The following is a 20,542-nucleotide window of genomic DNA, read 5'->3' as shown; positions in this document are numbered from 1 at the left end:
TTGCACCCGTAATTGTACTCATATTATATAGTATCATTGATAATTCAACCCAACACCAAATTTTTTTGATCCATTCATTTTATCAACACAGTTAATTCAGACACATTTGAGCTTCAATCCTAAATTGTCACTGTAGATCAAATTTCAAAACCAACAAATTAAGTTCTCTCGTAACTATCAAATATGGTAAGGGTCAATATATGGTCTACAAATGTTTTACCATTTTTTTGTAAATATTTTGCAAACTACTACATATTGGTAATTGTTCTAATTTTTTGTGTGAATGCCACGGTTCAACCCACTCACTCTCACAATATCATACATTAACATATTTTTTGTGTTATTTTTACTAAAATATGATAATTATTCTAATTTCTTGTTTGAATGCCACCCTCACAATATCATACATTAACATTTTTTTGTGTTATTTATACTAAAATATGATATGATGTAATATAATTATTATGTGATTATATTTTTATGGACTATAGATTTTGTGGAATGCTTAATGCATTTGATTTGAAACATAAAAGATTTTGTGGAATGCATATCCCCTATAGTTGATCAATATTACTTCTAGGTATTATGTTAGCCTATGGAATTGGTCATCATCTCTTCCTGGATTGTCAGGCATCATAACTCTTAGGCGTAATATCATATCTTACAACTAGGTATAGTATTTATAGCTACATTATCCTAAGGTTTCATGTTTTATATAATGATTGATATTTATAGATATAAATATATTTTAATAAAAACAATTTTATAAACATGTATCCCCCCCCCAGTAAAACCTTTAAAATAATAAAATGGGGTCATAGAGAGAGATGGGGAGAGAGATTTGGATGTGAATAATTCAGAAGGTGAGCACCTCTCTTTATAGTGCTTATGAGTGTGGCATACTTCGTGTGCATCATGCACTCGACTCGTGACTCCATCCAGAGTTTGTCACGTGTCACACTTATGATGGTCCACGTCTCTCCAATCTCAATGAATATGGGTGTCAGACGTGCACGTTAAGCATGGCGCGTACTTGGCGTGCAACTCTAAATCTCTTATAAAAATTCATATTTTCCTTACATGAATCTTGTTTCTTACCTTCTTTATATATATATATATATATATATATATATATATATATATATATATATATATATATATATATATGTGTGTGTGTGTGTGTGTGTGTGTGTATCTCTCTACTAGTACTACACCTTTCTTAAAGGTTGCGTTACTAAATTTAACTTTTATTTTTACCCGTATTTTATATATATATTTTTTAAAATTGTATCTTCATTATACGAACTCTGTTTTTTATCTTTTTCCTTTTAGATTTCTTATCTCTCGGAGCACTACGATTTTCATTTTTATGACATTAGCCAAAAATCAATCGATCTGTATCTATCTATCTATTTATCTATCTATCTATCTATCTATCTCTCTCTCTCTCTCTCTCTCTCTATATATATATATATATATATATATATATATATATATATATATATATATATATAAATGAAGCATTTTTCTTTAAAGCTAACATTTTTTCTTGAATCTCATACATTTGAAACCTTATTTTTTAACTTCTTCAAACCACATTCATTTGAAACCCCCTTTTTTTAACTAATGCAGCTCAAAAGTTTTATTAATTATGATTTAACACTCAAAAGTTTTATAACTTACATTATGTTTAATTAGTATTAATTAAAAATTTTACTATAAAAATGTCAATCTTTTAGGAAGACATACATACAAATTATATACAAATTTAAGAAAGAAAAACAAACTTAAAAGTTTTTGTGTTGGGTTGAGATCTTATGATAACTTTTTGAGATATGCTATTATATTATAGCTTTTAATTTGTAAGTTTTTATACGAATTCGTTTTTATATTTTCTTCGTTTTTGGATTATTGTAATACAATCGTTGTATATTGTGGTTTAATCATTAATATATTGATTATATATTATATAGGGTGATGTCGAAAATATTTAAATAAATATTAAATATGTTTTTTTTTTATTTTTAATTGTACCGTTTCAAAAAGATAATTAATTAAAACTTATACATACATATTTAATATAGATTTTATTTAAATATAGTAATGTTATTAAGACCTTATAATAAGTATTTGGACTATTATTATGAGTTATATAAGTGTCGTTATATTGTCTTTTTAACCACTTGCGGTACGGAAAATCTGGTTTGGAGGGTCGTTTGGGTTGCTGGATTCAGAAGTGATATATCCCAAAATGATCTTGCCCTCCGGTGTTCCATGTCTAGTCCCTGTCTGTACATAGTGGGTGAAGAGTATTGTTTAACGCTTATATAATAGTAATAATAGTTAGACTATTAATTAGTCTCGGCGAATATTAGACTAAAATCTAGTGGTAATTATACCAGGTTCTGTCAAAGGAGTTGTTTAAAGTAAACGAAGTGTTGTCTGAGTACCGAGTCACCACCTTATCAGGTGAGTGCATGGTCCCTTTCATCTTACACATATATATATAAAGTATTTAATATAAATTACGTGTTGTGAGTGCATAGATACTTTCATCTTACACATAGATACGAAGTATTTTATATAAATTATGTGCTATGTGTGCATATTATTTGAATACTTGTTGTCTATGTTGGATGAACGATTTACTACATGCTTCAAATGAATTAAATTGTATATGTATTTTTGTGACAACCCGAAATTTATTCCGTCATATTTAACCCCTCCTTTCGTTAATAAGCCTCGTTTTATTAAACTGTCCGTTAACCTTTTTGAAGAGGTTAATTAATGTGGGACGTTTATAATGACTTGGTAAGGGTTGAAACAAATTAGAAACACCCACAAAATGCCCTTAAAATTTTTTAGTTTCAACCAAGTCAAAATACGACTGTTTAATTGGGTGCAACCAAAAAGCCCCGTTTAACGGCAGTATCGGTAGATTTCCACTGAGCCCCAACTCAAACCCCTATATAAGGAGGAGTGGACTCCATTAACACTCTTTCCACTCTCTTTCCACTCTCTCTCTACAACTTGTTTTCGAGCCAAAAACGCCCGTTTCGAGCCCCAAACTAGTAACTAATCTATCCTAACTTGTTGTATAGCTTAGTTAACATGCAAATTCGTGTTTAAGACATCAAATAGGGGCTAGATTATGTGTTTACGGCCCAAGAACACTCTTGGACCGTGAACACCCTTAAGTGGGGTTTTTAAGCCCCAAAACCCCTCTAAACTACCCCTAGGGCTTAGATATGACTTGTGGACTTACACCTTCGAGCTTAGAACACTAAAACCTTGCATTTTGGAGAGTAAACATGAGTTTACGGCCCAAGAACACTCTTGGACCGTAAACCCCTCTTCATAGGTCGTGAACACCTTTTAAGGTGTTAAAAATGCCCTCAAACACCTCCTATGGCCTTGGAAAATGTCTAGAAGCAACCCCCATTGAAGTAAAGGCATTAAACATCAATTAAACCAAGGAAATAGGAGTTTACGGCCATAAACCCCCCTAGGATTGGTCCATGAGCCGTAAACTTCCAAAGAGTTCCCAAATGATGCCCTAACTTCTTCCTTTGACTTGGAAAAATGCATAGAACTTTATTTCCTAACATCTAAGACCCTAATACACCAAAGGAATATGCATATAGGAGCTTACGGTCGTAAAGTCCTTGTTTAGGGTCGTAAACTCCTCAAATGGTCCATTTAGAGCTTTAAACCCATTCATATGCCTTATATTTGGACCTAGCCGAATTCTATGAATAATATAAGACCATTTAGCATCCTAGAACACACCACCCATAAGTTTATGGCCGTAAACTCATGGGGATATGGTCTTAGGGCCATTAACTCTATAAGGAGTTTACTCTTGAAGAGTAAACTCCCTAACTAGACCATACACACCCTTAGATGTTACCCGGGACACTCCTAGCACTTAACCAAAGTGTTTTCCGCATTTTAGGATGCATATACGTGTTTAATTAGTATTATATTTACTAATTGTATGTAAACATATGTCATCATATGTTAATAGGTCACTAAGTGTGTTCAAGTCTTTACTTGACACCGAGCACCCAACCGGCACCTTCGTACGATCCACTTACAACAGGTGAGTTCATACCCCTGAATTAACCTTTTAAATGTTTTTACATGCTTTTATGGGGGGGGGGGGGGGGAATACAAGTTAAAACATGCCAATTATCATATCAATCACTTGTGATTGATAACCCGCATGCACAAGGATTTATTACACCGTGAATTGTTTTACCAAGTATGATACTGTAAATGGTTTTCCAAAGCGTCTTTACTTGTCCAAATATTTTCTCAAATTGACTCTCGCGTTGTATGTTTTACTTCAGATTCAGCTACAGCAGTATTTTAAATAAAGGATTTCTTTACCTATAATGTTATATTAAAGTTTCATTTAAAACTTGTTTAATGAAAGGTTTTCAAAGGATTTCTAAAGGTTTTCAAACTTATTTTACAAAAGAATACCAAGTCGTGATTTTCTTAAGTATAAAGGTTTTCCAAAGTTTTCATCAAAGTTTTCTTCCATGTTTTTATACTCCTACTTTGTTAAATATTACTGATTCATTATACTTATACTTAGTTAATGCTCCTACATAGTTAAATGCTATTACTTTGTTAACGCTTTTACTTCGTGATACGCTTCTACTTCGTGATACGCTTTTACTTCGTGATACACTTCTACTTCATGATACGCTTCTACTTATTAACGCCTCTACTTCGTGATACGCTCCTACTTATTAACGCTTGTACTTCGTGATACGCTTCTACTTCGTGATACACTTCTACTTATTAACGCTTCTCTTCGTGATACGCTTCTACTTATTAACGCTTCTACTTCGTGATACGCTTCTACTTATTAACGCTTCTACTTCATGATACGCTTCTACTTCGTTAAACACTTCAACTTCGTTAAATGTTTCTACTTAGTTAAATGTATGTCTGTACTTGTATAGTTATATAAATAATGTTTAAAGGACTTAGGAAGGCTAGTCCGCCCTATTTCCTTTTCCTCGTTTGGATGTGGTCTGGTGGGATCGGATATCCGTCCGAAGGTCGTTTGATCATTAATTATATATTATGTATACATGTATGGACATATAGGTTTACATCAATCGGTCAGTTTATTTGTGAGTCTCTATCATTAGCCCAGTAATTACATCAGAACTCACTATACGAGATGCATCTTCAGGACACGACCTTCTCCGTTGTCAAGTTGGTAACCAGAGTCTCCTGTAGGGAAAGCGGGCATTATGTGTATAGATCTATACGGGATCGACATCCCTACACCCTGACTGCTAGCTACAGTCCACGGCCTACCAAGCCAAGGGGTGACAAATGTCACATTCTGTCCGACGCTTGCAAGACGTCAAGTTCTCTAGTGTCTATCAGTATGGTTATGAGTATCTCAGGGTTACCTTATAATTCATGGCCTTAAGGTAACGGGAATTAACACTGTATTCACTGTTTTTAGACCTTGCTAGACGTATCATTCAATTGATACTGTCTGGGGTCTGTGTTCACTGTTTTTAGACCTTACTAGATGTATTATTCATTTGATACTGTCTGGGGTCTGTATTCACTGTTTTTAGACCCTGCTAGACGTATCATTCATTTGATACTGTTTGGGGTCTGTGTCTCCTTTCGTTAGACTGAGCCAGGCGTGTTGTTCATTCGATACTCTCCTGGAGTCTATGATTTCTTTTGCCTTAGTCAGCAGTATTTTCTGTAGAGGCATATGTTATTTTCCCTAATGTTTTTACCTGTGATATCCTTCTACTTTCTTTAAAGTCAAATACCGTATTTTGGTAATGATAATATCTTAGGGAAATTCTATTTAAAACATAACACTGTCGGGTCTTGGTAGAAGACTGGTTTTATTTAGAAAATATAGGATTTTCTGGAAAGGGACTCTAATACACCGTTGATTCTAAACTACTACTTTTTATAAAGTTATTTGAATAAAATGACACTAAATACTTATAAACTCACCAGCATTTATAAAAATGCTGATACTCGCTTTCAAATAACTTGTATTCTCAGGTTAGCAATAGTCAGGTACATTCCAGGAGCTTTTGGTGAAGACAGTTTATTACCAAGCTGCACCTATATTATTACTTGTATTACTTTGATGTTTCTATACAATGTAAACTATGTAAAACTACTACTATTAATGCAATGGTTGTTGTACTTTGATTACTATACTGCATATGTTGTGATACTTGACATGACGTCATGCACCCCAGAACGTTTCCGCCGTTCCGGTTTTGGGGTGTGACAGATTGGTATCAGAGCATTGTTTATAGTGAGCTAAGTATATCAATTCATAAAAGATATACAGCCTATAAATACATAGGGATAAAACACTCTGACCAAGAATTATACTTTAAAATATAACCATATTTTACCAAAGTATAAGAACATCCAAAATCTAAACACTCGAACACAAGTATCACAAGAAGAACAAGAATAAAAGTCTTCGGATGTTGAGCATTACCGTCAAACCTGGGCAGTTATGTAATCGTAAGCTGGAATAAATGTAACCTGATCAACTACATTTATTCGAGATGCGATGAACGTGTGCTTGGGAGTGATGGTGTTGTTGCAACGAGTCTGAAACTTACCAACTAGGAATGCTAGAGCCAAACATAAAGTTTAAAATACTGTGGGAGTATTTTGGAATACTAAAAGACTCACGTTAATCCCATAATCATATTCAGAAGTTAAGAATAAAACAAGAAATTAAAATACCATAGGGGTATTATAGGATCCATAGATAACCTTGTGTGAAGAACTAAAAAGATCCTTATTGATATACCTACAATTACATAGGGTATACTCCCAAGGTTATATATAATAAGGATCCCATAGGCTAAGAATGTGTGGTTTCGCTCTACTTCCTTTTCCTCGTTGGGATGTGGATATAGAGTAGTATCACATATTCGAAGGCCTATCGGATCTAAGCTATATATGATTTGTATACCCTATGTAATCGTAGCAGGACTCGATATGGATCACCCAGTGAAATGTTAATAATCTCTTAGGATTCTTTAGACATTTCCATTCTCACACGAACCCTGTAGAAAACCCTATCCACTTCAATACTCGGCAGAAGAGTTGATTCAGACCCCGAAGAGGTTCATTGAGAAGATTTCCAGTCGGAAATAAATGAACTAGGTCTAGACTATTGAAATCACCAAGTGCCTATATCTTTTTGGGGACATCGTTGAGAAATCCGCCTAAACTTCTGAGATTTCCGGTCATCCATCATGAAGTGATGACACCCAGAGTCGGATTCGGAAGTAAGGCGGAGTAGAAATTCAATATGTCTATAGGAGAAGAGAACCCTAGGTAGCTACCCGAAGGAAACCAATGTCGGTCCCAGTCAAAGATACGAGGTAGACAGAGGGAGCCAGTACATGGAACCCGAGAAGTGTCTTTTCCTCGTGTTCGTCACGCTAATACACCCGCAAAATAATACAATTCAGTGAGTTAGTGATTACACTACTCACACTATGTGTTAGGTAAATCGCCTTTTCCCGTTGCAAGTAATACGATTAGAGTGGATCCCCACACCTCTATTGAGAGTGTTTAGCCATAAGTCTTCATGAGCCTTTCTTCCCGCGGTCTTCGTTCCGAACTGTTCTCAAATCTTTCTAGACCGGAGAGTGAAACCTTTCTCAGTATAAAGGTAACTTAGTAGGAACGACTCCCATCTTATGGCTTTTCCGATACTCATACTCCTACCTTGAATACCCGGACTACATCATAGGGATGTAGGTCGACACTCAGACAACCAATATCCGAGGCACAGGAAAAATTTATGCCTAATATAGTAAGGATAGATACGTCCAGGGTTAACCATCGTCTCTCATCAGCTTGTGTTCCTTTCCGTGTAGGGAAAAACCATGCCTCCGAAGAAGCGTAACCCATCCGCTGGGAAGAAACCGACTCTCCTATTCGATGAAGCTACGTTCCAAGCTGCAATTTCGGCATCGGTAGCAGCTGTCATGGCTCAACTAAATGCTAGCAACGCAAGTGTTAGCAAGAGCCCTATCGGGAATTCTGATCCAAGTAATGGACAGCAGCAACCAACCTCTGCATACCCAGCCACCCAAGAACCTCACTCAAATCCATTGAAGAGAAAGATCAAGATCGAGGAGGGAAGTACCTCGGCTCAAGGACCTCCTGAAGGGCAACGAGCTGAGACAGTCAATACCCCTGCCAACCCCTCCATCCCGACTTCAAGAAGACCATGCCTAGGAAACCTTCCCCACTGCAGCAAATGTAGCTACCATCATCATGGTGTGTGCCGGGAACTCTTTTGTGCTAGGTGCAACATGAAGGGGCATACTGCTCGCGTCTGCAGAACCCCGGTTGAGTTTATTACATCAACCACCAATGTGGCGACCAATACAGTTTTCCACCTATGTGGTGAAGTGGGACACTTCAAAAGGGACTGCCCAACCGAAGGAAACAACAAAGACACAGGAGGAGTCTAACTCTAATGCTTGGGGGAGAAGCATCAAGGAACCTGGTAGATTTTGGTATGTCTCTCAATCTCAGATAACTAACCGAAAACATTAAAAAGGCTAATTCTAAATGTAAATACTTCCCCGTTAAGGCGAAAGTCGTAGCACTATTATAAAATTTAAAATTTCATCAGGTAAAACTATAATGGCTAAATATATACGTTACGGCCATGTATAATTGAGATGGATAGACCTAGAGTGAGTGAATGCCGCCTCATTTCTTGTTCCTCGTTTGGTTGTGGATTTAGGGCGGATTCGCTCAGTCAACAGTCCTCCCCACCTTAATTATACATGACTAGTATATGTTAGGCGATTATAGAAATGCCTCGTGATAATCCATTCATGAAAAGGTACTCTACTCAGAAACACTTAGGACCCTCTATAGTTCCGTGTCGACTCTATCGGTCCAAGTATCCGCGACAGTGATACACGAGACGAAACCCGAGACGCCTAGAACTTGTGTGCCCGTTCGGCACATGACTCTATTGACCCTCATTCTATATCATGTCGAAGTATGCCAACTTCGACGCCTCTGTCAATCATGGTTTGACCTCGTGCAACCATGTGTAAATCTTTAGTGTTGTGTAAAAAGAACTTTCTCCATAGCCATTCGGCAAATAAAGGTTCTTCCGAACCTAAACAAAATAAGAATAATAAAACCTAATGCGATATGTCAGTCGTCACTCGTATTTCAAACCTTCCGAAGTACCCAGGAGAAGGGTACCGCATGCTGTTAACCAACCCTTCTTAGACAGATAGAACCCGAAGCGAAAGACACTGCAGGTATTCCAAAAGACAATAACCACCTGAAGCACACTCCATAGATTCCCCAGAAAGACCCTCCGCACCTTGCAATCAGGTTCGTGAATATAGAGGATAAAACTCATGGGAATGACTATTATAACTGAGTATATGCATAAGAGTGGTATATAATTGAGATCAAAAAGATTTAAGATGTGTGCTTCCTCCCTACTCCCTGTTCCTCGTTGGGTTGTGGGTTTGGGGTGGAGTCGCACAACTGAACATCCTGTCGACCTCAATTATATACGGATTGCATACACCCAATATTAGTGGTTAAGCCAAGTATGAGCTCTACCACGAACCTCATAGTAAAACCCTTCATCCTATTCCATAGAATAGGAGCTAGAGTCAAGAGAAACCTGAGTCGTAAGAGTCAAGGACATTGACTACGACCATCCACTCACGCTTAATCCCCCGAATTAAGCATCTCAGCGGATATCCCGGAAATACAGAAGTTTTGATACGTTAACCCTTGATAAGAGTGGATGAAGAGATTAAAAGTTCCGAGTGATGGAACCTTATACTCACTAGATTTGACTTAGATTGAGAAAACTCAGAACCTTCGGAAGAGTAGTTGCAGAAGATGTTCGTACTACTCAGGCACTTCGTCCACCCCGTTACCGACGAGTAGTGCCTAGGATGTTCCACCCCTTCACGTGGAGGAAGTCACCGTCGCCCTATAGACGATAGACTGCATTCTCCGAAGTGAACAATAGAATGCCGAGAACCACAGGATAACCTTCGCAGCCAAGAATACTTGATTACAGTGCGAAGGTAGATTGCGTTAAGCCCTATAACCCGGATCCTGAAGAGATTATAGACTTGACATCAGTCTAGGTGTTAGTCGATGGGTTATACAATAACACACACTTTCTGCTACTAGAATAAACCAACATCTTAGAGAATAGGGCATGTCTTAGAGATTCACTGGACTGATAGGTATCTCGTGCAGAGATAGTAGAACCACCTCCCCGGAATAGTCCGCCACTCGTCTGGTGAAACCCTATCTCCCCGACCCTGAGGGTTTCCGTTAGAAATACCTCAAGAATCAAAAGTGCAGATTCATTTTGCACAAGACTGAGATAGCCACTCTACAGCAAACAGATACTCATATGCATGCAATCCATCCGATGATCCGGAAAACCTTGGAGAGCCAATCAACAGTAGAAACACGAATCCAGGGACAACCCGAGCAACCAACCAGAAGGACTATACTTCCAGTATGAGAGAGAACGTTTGGAACTTCGGAATGGCGATCACGCCAGTGATGATCTCGCCATAGAAGTACACTATGTTCTAAGTATTGAAAAGCTCTACCCTTCCGAAAGCTTAGGACCATCCGGGATTCTTTACGGAGATTGGTCCAACCCTCGTCAGACCACTACTACTTTCGGAAATTCCACAAGTTTCACCCCAAATCAATCCACTTCTTAGGCTTGATCAGTGTTTGCCCGACGTCACTCTTTGTATCCCACTCATCTTGATAGAAACCATTGGGAACCCTAACTTCGTATACGAACCAGCAGGAATCGCTAACTACACGAGACGGAATCCGCATCCCGTAAGTGAAGGTTCGCTGGAACGTCAAGCGAAGACCGGAGTTCACCTGGGAGTGTGAGGACCAACCGAATAGGAAGCATCGTCATACCTCTAACCGATTGTTCATGATTACTTCCTTGCCTAAACCTGAATTTCGAGACGAAATTCCCTCTAACGGGGGGATGATGTGACAACCCGAAATTTATTCCGTCATATTTAACCCCTCCTTCCGTTAATAAGCCTCGTTTTATTAAACTGTCCGTTAACCTTTTGGAAGAGGTTAATTAATGTGGGAATTTTATAATTACTTGGTAAGGGTTGAAACAAATTAGAAACACCCACAAAATGCCCTTAAAATTTTTTAGTTTCAACCAAGTCAAAATACGACCATTTAATCGGGTGCGACCAAAAAGCCCCGTTTAACGGCAGTATCGGGTAGATTTCCACTGAGCCCCAACTCAAACCCCTATATAAGGAGGAGTGGACTCCATTAACACTCTTTCCACTCTCTCTACACTCTCTCTCTATAACTTGTTTTCGAGCCAAAAACGTCCGTTTCGAGCCCCAAACTAGTAAGTAATTTACCCTAACTTGTTGTATAGCTTAGTTAACATACAAATTCGTGTTTAAGACATCAAATAGGGGCTAGATTATGTGTTTATGGCCCAAGAACACTCTTGGACTGTGAACACCCTTAAGTGGGGTTTTTAAGCCCCAAAACCCCTCTAAACTACCCCTAGGGCTTAGATATGACTTGTGGACTTACACCTTCGAGCTTAGAACACTAAAACCTTGCATTTTGGAGAGTAAACATGAGTTTATGGCCCAAGATCACTCTTTGACCGTAAACCCCTCTTCATAGGCCGTGAACACCTTTTAAGGTGTTAGAAATGCCCTCAAACACCTCCTATGGCCTTGGAAAATGTCTAGAAGCAACCCCCATTGAAGTAAAGGCATTAAATATCAATTAAACCAAGGAAATAGGAGTTTACGGCCGTAAACCCCCCTAGGATTGGTCCATGGGCCGTAAACTCCCAAAAAGTGCCCAAATGATGCCCTAACTTCTTCATTTGACTTGGAAAAATGCATAGAACTTTATTTCCTACCATTTAAGACCCTAATACACCAAAGGAATATGCATATAGGAGCTTACGGCCTTAAAATCATTTTTTAGGGCCGTAAACTCCTCAAACGGTCCATTTAGAGCTTTAAACCCATTCATATGCCTTATATTTGGACCTAGCCGAATTCTATGAATAATATAAGACCATTTAGCATCCTAGAACACACCACCCATGAGTTTACGGCCGTAAACTCATGGGGATATGGTCTTAGGGCCATTAACTCTATAAGGAGTTTACTCTTGAAGAGTAAACTCCCTAACTAGACCATACACACCCTTAGGTGTTACCCGGGACACTCCTAGCACTTTACCAAAGTGTTTTCTGCATTTTAGGATGCGTATATGTGTTTAATTAATATTATATTTACTAATTGTATGTAAACATATGTCATCATATGTTAATAGGTCACTAAGTGTGTTCAAGTCTTTACTTGACACCGAGCACCCAATCGGCACCTTCGTACGATCCACTTACAACATGTGAGTTCATACCCCTGAATTGACCTTTTAAATGTTTTTACATGCTTTTATAGGGGGGGATACAAGTTAAAACATGCCAGTTATCATATCAATCACATGTGATTGATAACCCACATGCACAAGGATTTATTACAAAGTCGACTGTTTTACCAAGTATGATACTGTAAATGGTTTTCCAAAACGTCTTTACTTGTCCAAATCTTTTCTCAAATTGACTCTTGCGCTGTATGTTTTACTTCAGATTCAGCTACAACAGTATTTTAAACAAAGGATTTCTTTACCTATAATGTTATATTAAAGTTTCATTTAAAACTTGTTTAATGAAAGGATTTCAAAGGTTTTCAAACTTATTTTACAAAAGATTACCAAGTCGTGATTTTCTTAAGTATAAAGGGTTTCCAAAGTTTTCATCAAAGTTTTCTTCCATGTTTTTATACTCCTACTTTGTTAAATATTACTGATTCATTATACTTCTACTTAGTTAATGCTCCTATATAGTTAAATGTTATTACTTTGTTAACGCTTTACTTCGTGATACGCTTCTACTTCGTGATACGCTTTTACTTCATGATACACTTCTACTTCGTGATACGCTTCTACTTATTAACGCTCCTACTTCGTGATACGCTTCTACTTATTAACGCTTTTACTTCGTGATATGCTTCTACTTCGTGATACACTTCTACTTCGTGATACGCTTCTACTTATTAACGCTTCTACTTCGTGATATGCTTCTACTTATTAACGCTTCTACTTCATGATACGCTTCTACTTCGTTAAACACTTCAACTTCGTTAAATGTTTCTACTTAGTTAAATGTATGTCTGTACTTGTATAGTTATATAAATAATGTTTAAAGGACTTAGGAAGGCTAGTCCGCCCTATTTCCTTTTCCTCGTTTGGATGTGGTCTGGTGGGATCGGATATCCGTCCGAAGGTCGTTTGATCATTAATTATATATTATGTATACATGTATGGACATATAGGTTTACATCAATCGGTCAGTTTATTTGTGAGTCTCTATCATTAGCCCAGTAATTACATCAGAACTCACTATACGAGATGCATCTTCAGGACACGACCTTCTCCGTTGTCAAGTTGGTAACCAGAGTCTCCTGTAGGGAAAGCGGGCATTGTGTGTATAGATCTATACGGGATTGACACCCCTACACCCTGACTGCTAGCTACAGTCCACGGCCTACCAAGCCAAGGGGTGACAAATGTCACATTATGTCCGACGCTTGCAAGACGTCAAGTTCTCTAGTGTCTATCAGTATGGTTACGAGTATCTCGGGGTTACCTTATAATTCATGGCCTTAAGGTAACGGGAATTAACATTGTATTCACTGTTTTTAGACCTTGCTAGACGTATCATTCAATTGATACTGTCTGGGGTCTGTGTTCACTGTTTTTAGACCTTACTAGATGTATTATTCATTTGATACTGTCTGGGGTCTGTATTCACTGTTTTTAGACCCTGCTAGACGTATCATTCATTTGATACTGTTTGGGGTCTGTGTCTCCTTTCGTTAGACTGAGCCAGGCGTGTTGTTCATTCGATACTCTCCTGGAGTCTATGATTTCTTTTGCCTTAGTCAGCAGTATTTTCTGTAGAGGCATATGTTATTTTCCCTAATGTTTTTACCTGTGATATCCTTCTACTTTCTTTAAAGTCAAATACCGTATTTTGGTAATGATAATATCTTAGGGAAATTCTATTTAAAACATAACACTGTCGGGTCTTGGTAGAAGACTGGTTTTATTTAGAAAATATAGGATTTTCTGGAAAGGGACTCTAATACACCGTTGATTCTAAACTACTACTTTTTATAAAGTTATTTGAATAAAATGACACTAAATACTTATAAACTCACCAGCATTTATAAAAATGCTGATACTCGCTTTCAAATAACTTGTATTCTCAGGTTAGCAATAGTCAGGTACATTCCAGGAGCTTTTGGTGAAGACAGTTTATTACCAAGCTGCACCTATATTATTACTTGTATTACTTTGATGTTTCTATACAATGTAAACTATGTAAAACTATTACTATTAATGCAATGGTTGTTGTACTTTGATTACTATACTGCATATGTTGTGATACTTGACATGACGTCATGCACCCCAGAACGTTTCCGCCGTTCCGGGTTTGGGGTGTGACAATTTTATATCTACAGAGTATGTTGGGTAAAACATGAGTAGATGAAATATGAGTCATATGATGAGATGAGAGGTGATATAGACCTTGAGATAAGGGTAAGAGGTGTACAATGAGAGAAGCCTTTTACCCAAATGATGGACCTGTCATCTAGTAGAGTATGGATGACAACCACGGACTATTCTAGACAGTTAGTGGAACACTATCAGGCTCGCAACCTATAGGTGTTGTGAATGATGTGTTCACCCAGTGTACTCTAAACATTGGCGACTATGCAGACTTAGTGCCTAAACCTTGGCGATCATGCAGACTTGATGCCTAAACCCTGGTGACTATGTAGACTTAGTACTTAAACCCTGGCGACTATGTGGACTTAGTTCCTGTTGTATAAACCCAGGCGACTATGCATACTTAGTGCCTAAACCCGGTGACGATGGACTTCATGTCAATTCCTTTGGATAATCCTTAGGAATAAATGAATGAGGAATAACTGATTTTTAGGGTAGATCCTTAAGAGTAAAGAAGATAATGGGGATGGGTATTTGGGTTGATTAATTATTTGAATATTAAACATAATAATTATATTATTGTGGGTTGAAAACCCTATGTACTCACCAAGTTTCCCAACCTGACCCGCTCGGTTTATTTATATCACAGGTGTTGGTATGAAGTCACATTACACTAAGAGATTAAGGAGATATAAATCACCAGTGATAATGAATGTAAGTTCTGTTTATGCTTATGAAACGACCCAAAATATGACCCAAAAAGTTGTGTTTTAATAACACTAGAAATCACATCATGTATAATAAAACCATGTAAAGAGTAACTCAATTGTCATAGTACTGTGTCAAACAAATTTGTATCAATCATAGTAACATCCAAAATAAACTCCCAGGATAAACTGAAGCTGTGGTGTGTGCGATGCCATCAACCCGAGCTCTTCCCTTTGCTTGCGGAAGTACCTGAAACCAAAACTGAAACTGTAAGCACAAAGCTCAGTGAGCTCCCCCAGACTACCACATACCATACAATAACATATAAACATATTTTGGGCCTCGCCCACTGCATCGGACCGAAGTCCGGAACTAACCAGGGCCTTGCCCTCTGCATCAAATCGAAGTCCGGAAACTGCATCAGACTAAAGTACGGAACTAACTGGGACCTTGTCCCCTGCATCATACCGAAGTCCAGAACTAACTGCATCGGACCAAAATCCGGAACTGACTAGGACCTTGTCCCCTGCATCGTACCGAAGTCCGGAAACCGACTGAGCATAACATAACATAACATAAACATATCAACTAGCATAAACACATATACTGCATATTGCATCGGACCGAAGTCCGGAAACACATAACACAAAGACATGCTTGAATCACAAAGACATCAAGCACACTGAACTACTGCATCGGACCAAAGTCCGGGACTACTGCTAACTAGACGGGCCGGTATTGTGGCCGTAGACCCGTCCCTATTGGAAGGAAAACTCACCTCGTAACGCTGGTTGCGTGCTGCTCTGGAATTGTCCAGCTACAATTTCCAAAAATACTAGATCAGTTACTGGTAAATGCTCTCGGGGTCAAATGACTGTTTTACCCCTAGTCAAAGTCAACTCCCTGGTCAAAGTCAACTTCCAGCTGACCGGACTCGCCGAATTGGGTCGTCAACTCGCCGAGTCCCTATCATCCATTCTAGTCCTCTACCATATTCTACTCGTCGATTTTGGCAAAGACTCGACGAGTTCTTCTTCGATGCAAACATCAAGTCTAACTTCATCCGACTCGCCGAGTTCTTCTTCGATGCAAAGACTCGACGAGTTCTTCTTCGATCCACTATGACCCAAATCGAGTCCACTCCCCGTGCGGTCCTGGGAAGCTTAGTGACAAAATCCATGGTAATGTCCTCCCATTTCCATACGAGAATGTCTAACGTCTGCATCTTTCCGTGGGGCCTCTGGTGCTCTGCCTTGACCTTTCTGCATGTTAAGCATCTCTCCACATACCAGGCGACATCCCGCTTCATGCAGGGTCACCAATAGTTGGGTCAAAGATCTCTGTACATCTTCGTCTCCCCTGGGTGGATGGAAAATTGAGACTTATGGGCCTCGTCCATCAACACCTGCCGTACTCCGCCCCAGTACGGTACCCAAACCCTCCCATGAAGGGTCAACAACCCCCGACTGTCGTAATCAAAAGAAGCTACTCGGCCCACGATCCTCTCACACTTCTACCTCTCTTCCTTGAGGCCCTCGACCTGTGCCTCCTTGATCTGCTCCAACAATGGAGTAATCATTGTCATCCTCAAGCATATATCTCTGATCGGGGCTGCTTCCGCTTTGCGGCTCAGGGCGTTGGCCACTACGTTGGCCTTCCCCGGGTGATAAAGGATCTCGCAATCATAATCCTTCACCACATCTAACCACCGATGTTGCCTCATGTTAAGATTCGGCTGGTCCATGAGGTATCTCAGACTCTTGTGATCCGTGTAGATGGTACAACGGACCCCATAGAGATAGTGTCTCCAAATCTTGAGGGCGAACACCACTGCCCCCCAACTCCAAATTGTGCGTCGGATAGTTAGCCTCGTGAGGCTTTAACTGTCTAGAGGCATAAGCTATCACATGCCCTCGTTGCATCAACACTGCTCCCATCCCTGTGATCGAAGCATCACAATAGACTACGAAATCATCCACTCCCTCTGATAGGGTAAGAATCTGTGCCTCACACAATCGTTGTCTGAGGGTCTCAAATGTCGCCTGCTGCTCTGGCCCCCAAAGAAACACCACCGACTTCTTGGTCAGTTGAGTGAGTGGTACTGCTATTTTGGAGAAATCATGGATGAATCTCCTGTAGTACCCTGCCAAACCTAGGAAGCTCTGAATCTCAGATGGAGACCTCGGGACCTCCCACTGCATTACTGCCTCGATCTTGGCCGGATCCACTAGAATACCCTTGTGGTTGACGAGGTGACCAAGGAACTGCACCTCGCGCAACCAGAACTCACACTTGGAGAACTTCGCAAAGAGTCTATCCCTCCTCAGTGTCTCTAGCACCTCTCTTAGGTGCTCCTCGTGTTGCTCCTAAGTCTTGGAGTAAACCAAGATGTTGTCAATGAATACTATCACAGACCGATCCAACATCGGTCTGCATACGCGGTTCATTAGATCCATGAACGCGGCTGGAGCATTGGTGAGCCCAAAAGGCATCACAACAAAGTCATAACGGGTCCTAAAAGCTGTCTTCTGAACATCCTCACTGTCACAACCCAAAACCGAGAACAGCAGAAACGTTCTGGGGTGAAGGGCGTCATGTAAAGTATCACAACAATGCAAAGTAGTAAACAAGCAACAACATCATCCATTGTATTAATAGTATAATTGTAATTACAGTGTGTTCTTTCATTGTAATGAGCAACATAATGAATAATCAAAATAAAAGACGAGTCTTGACTGCTCCGTCTTCACAAAACCTGGTCATCGTACCTGTCTATTTGTGACCTAAGAATACAAGTTATTTTGAAAGAGTTTATCAGCAATAAAGCTGGTGAATTCATATGTGTCTTTAATTTGTAAAACTGTAAAGAAAGACTTGTAAATGTTTGAAGAAAAGTTTGCATAAGTATGAAAGTGTTTGTAAGTAATTGTAAACATTTGAAAACCCTAGAAAATCCTATATTTCCTACTAGTATGAAAATAGTCTTCTACCAAGACCCGACCGTTTTGAATGTAGTCTTCTACCAAGACCCGACTGTTTTGTAAGTATGCATCACGGTAAATGTGACGTTTTTCCCTTGTTTAACTATTATTATAAAAGTTATAGTATACCTCGTCGTTTATGTGTATGAGTCACAATATAAAGGTAATAAGGAAAATAGTTTATCTATATCAAATATATCCTACCTCATCGTTCATGTGAATGTGTCACAAAGTAAAAGGAAGAAAAATAATATAATAACTAAAAATGTATCCTTTTGCACTAGGATATTCACGGGGTGGAAACTCGCCGAACAATACAACCGTAGACATCAGTCGATGATCATTTTCCCTATTGTAGCTAAAAACTTTGGGTGTGGCATAGTAAGTCCCGAAACGTTTGTAACAGATTCTATGTAATAGTATCTATTAAACGTATTAATGTAAACGTGTTCATGTAAGCGTATCTATGTAAACGTATTCTTGTAAATGTATTCATGTAAACGTATCTTTTGTAAACGTATTCATGTAAGCGTATCTATGTAAGCATATCTGTGTAAATGTATTCTTGTAAACGGATTCGTGTAAGCGTATCTTATGTAAACGTATTCCTGTAATATGTAATGTATTACTATAGACTCATGAATGAACTGACTCTTGTGTGCTTCCTTGTACTTGGAATAGTAAGTAATATCTCCTAACTATACCTATTATAGATACTAGTAATGTACGTGTATAACCGAAAGTATGCCTTTGCTACCCAAAGGTACTAAACTGACTGATAGAACTTTTATTTCATATGTATACATGATATATAACTAATATTTAGACGACATTCGGACGAATAGCCGGTGCTCTAAGGCCACATCCCAACAAGGAAAAGAAAATAAAGCGAGCTAGCCGTCCTAAGTCCTTTAAACATTGCTTATATAACTATACATATATAGGCGTGCATTTGACAATATATAAGTATAAAAGAAGTTTTGTAAAACCTTTGAAAAGTTTAATACTAAGAAACGATGACTTGATGTCAGGTTATAAAACGGTTTGAAAGTATTTTGTTTGATAAGACAGTTTTAAGTATAAGGAAAACCTTTGTTTGAAACACAATTGTATCAGAGTTTGAAAAGAAACATACAGTATGTAAAGCAGTTTGATAAAGAGTTTTAACATGTAAAAATGTTTGAGAAAGTCATTTGAAGTAATCTGTTTGGTAAAACAGCTAAACGTATAGTAAATCCATTTGTATGCTGGTTATAAATCACATGTGATTGATATAATAACTAGCATGATTCAACTTGTATCCCCACCCATAAAGCATTTATAAACATTTAAAAACATTTAAAAGGTTAATTAAAGGGGTATGAACTCACCTGTAGTGAGTAACTCGAATGAAATATCGGTATAGGATTGTTGGGTGTCAATTGGAGTCTTGAGCACAAACGGATCATATTTAACATATAATTACACATATATGAATACGTTTAATGTATATAACCACTAATGGTGGTAGGGACATGCCTTGGGGACATAAAAACACTTGGAACTAAGTGTTACCAACACACATGGCTGCATATAAGGGGTGTATGGTCCTATATTGAAGTGTAAGTCCACAAAACTAAAGGTTTAGTGTGTGTGCGGCCAGAGTGTGCGGCCAGGGTGTGTGCGCGGCCGCACACTCCCTATGAAGTGTGTCAAAACGTATTTCCAAGCCTTAAGAATGTTCTAGGGGAAGGTGTTTTGACTATTGCTAAGTCGGAATGGAAGTTTGTTGCTATTTTGGACCCTTAAAAGTGTGTGTGCGGTTACACTCGGTTATAAATTCAAGGATCCTTTGCTTTTATCAAGCTATTTCAAGTGTATACCCGATTTAGGGGCTTAAAAGTGCAATTGTAGTCCATAACAGTAGTGTGTGTTCTTGGTGTTCTTGGCGTTCTTGAAGATTTAACACCAAGTAGGCGTTTTCATGGATCAAAGTAGAGAGGAAGGCCAGTTAAGGTCGTGTATTAGCTAATCTAAGGATAAATCACTTACTTGTTTGAAGATTGGAGTGAAAAGTTGGATGATACTTGAGAGGATTTCGAGTTCCAGCTTGAAGGAGTGGTAAAAAGTGTTCAAAAATGATTAATGGATTTATTTATAGGTGTGAGTGTGTGGCTGGAGTGCGTGTGCAGCCGCACACACCTGTGTGTGGC

The sequence above is a fragment of the Lactuca sativa genome, chromosome 6, assembly GCF_002870075.4.
Source record: "Lactuca sativa cultivar Salinas chromosome 6, Lsat_Salinas_v11, whole genome shotgun sequence".
In the NCBI taxonomy this organism is placed as follows: domain Eukaryota; kingdom Viridiplantae; phylum Streptophyta; class Magnoliopsida; order Asterales; family Asteraceae; genus Lactuca; species Lactuca sativa.
The sequence above is the reverse complement of the archived record's forward strand: the minus strand, read 5'-3'. Positions refer to the sequence as shown.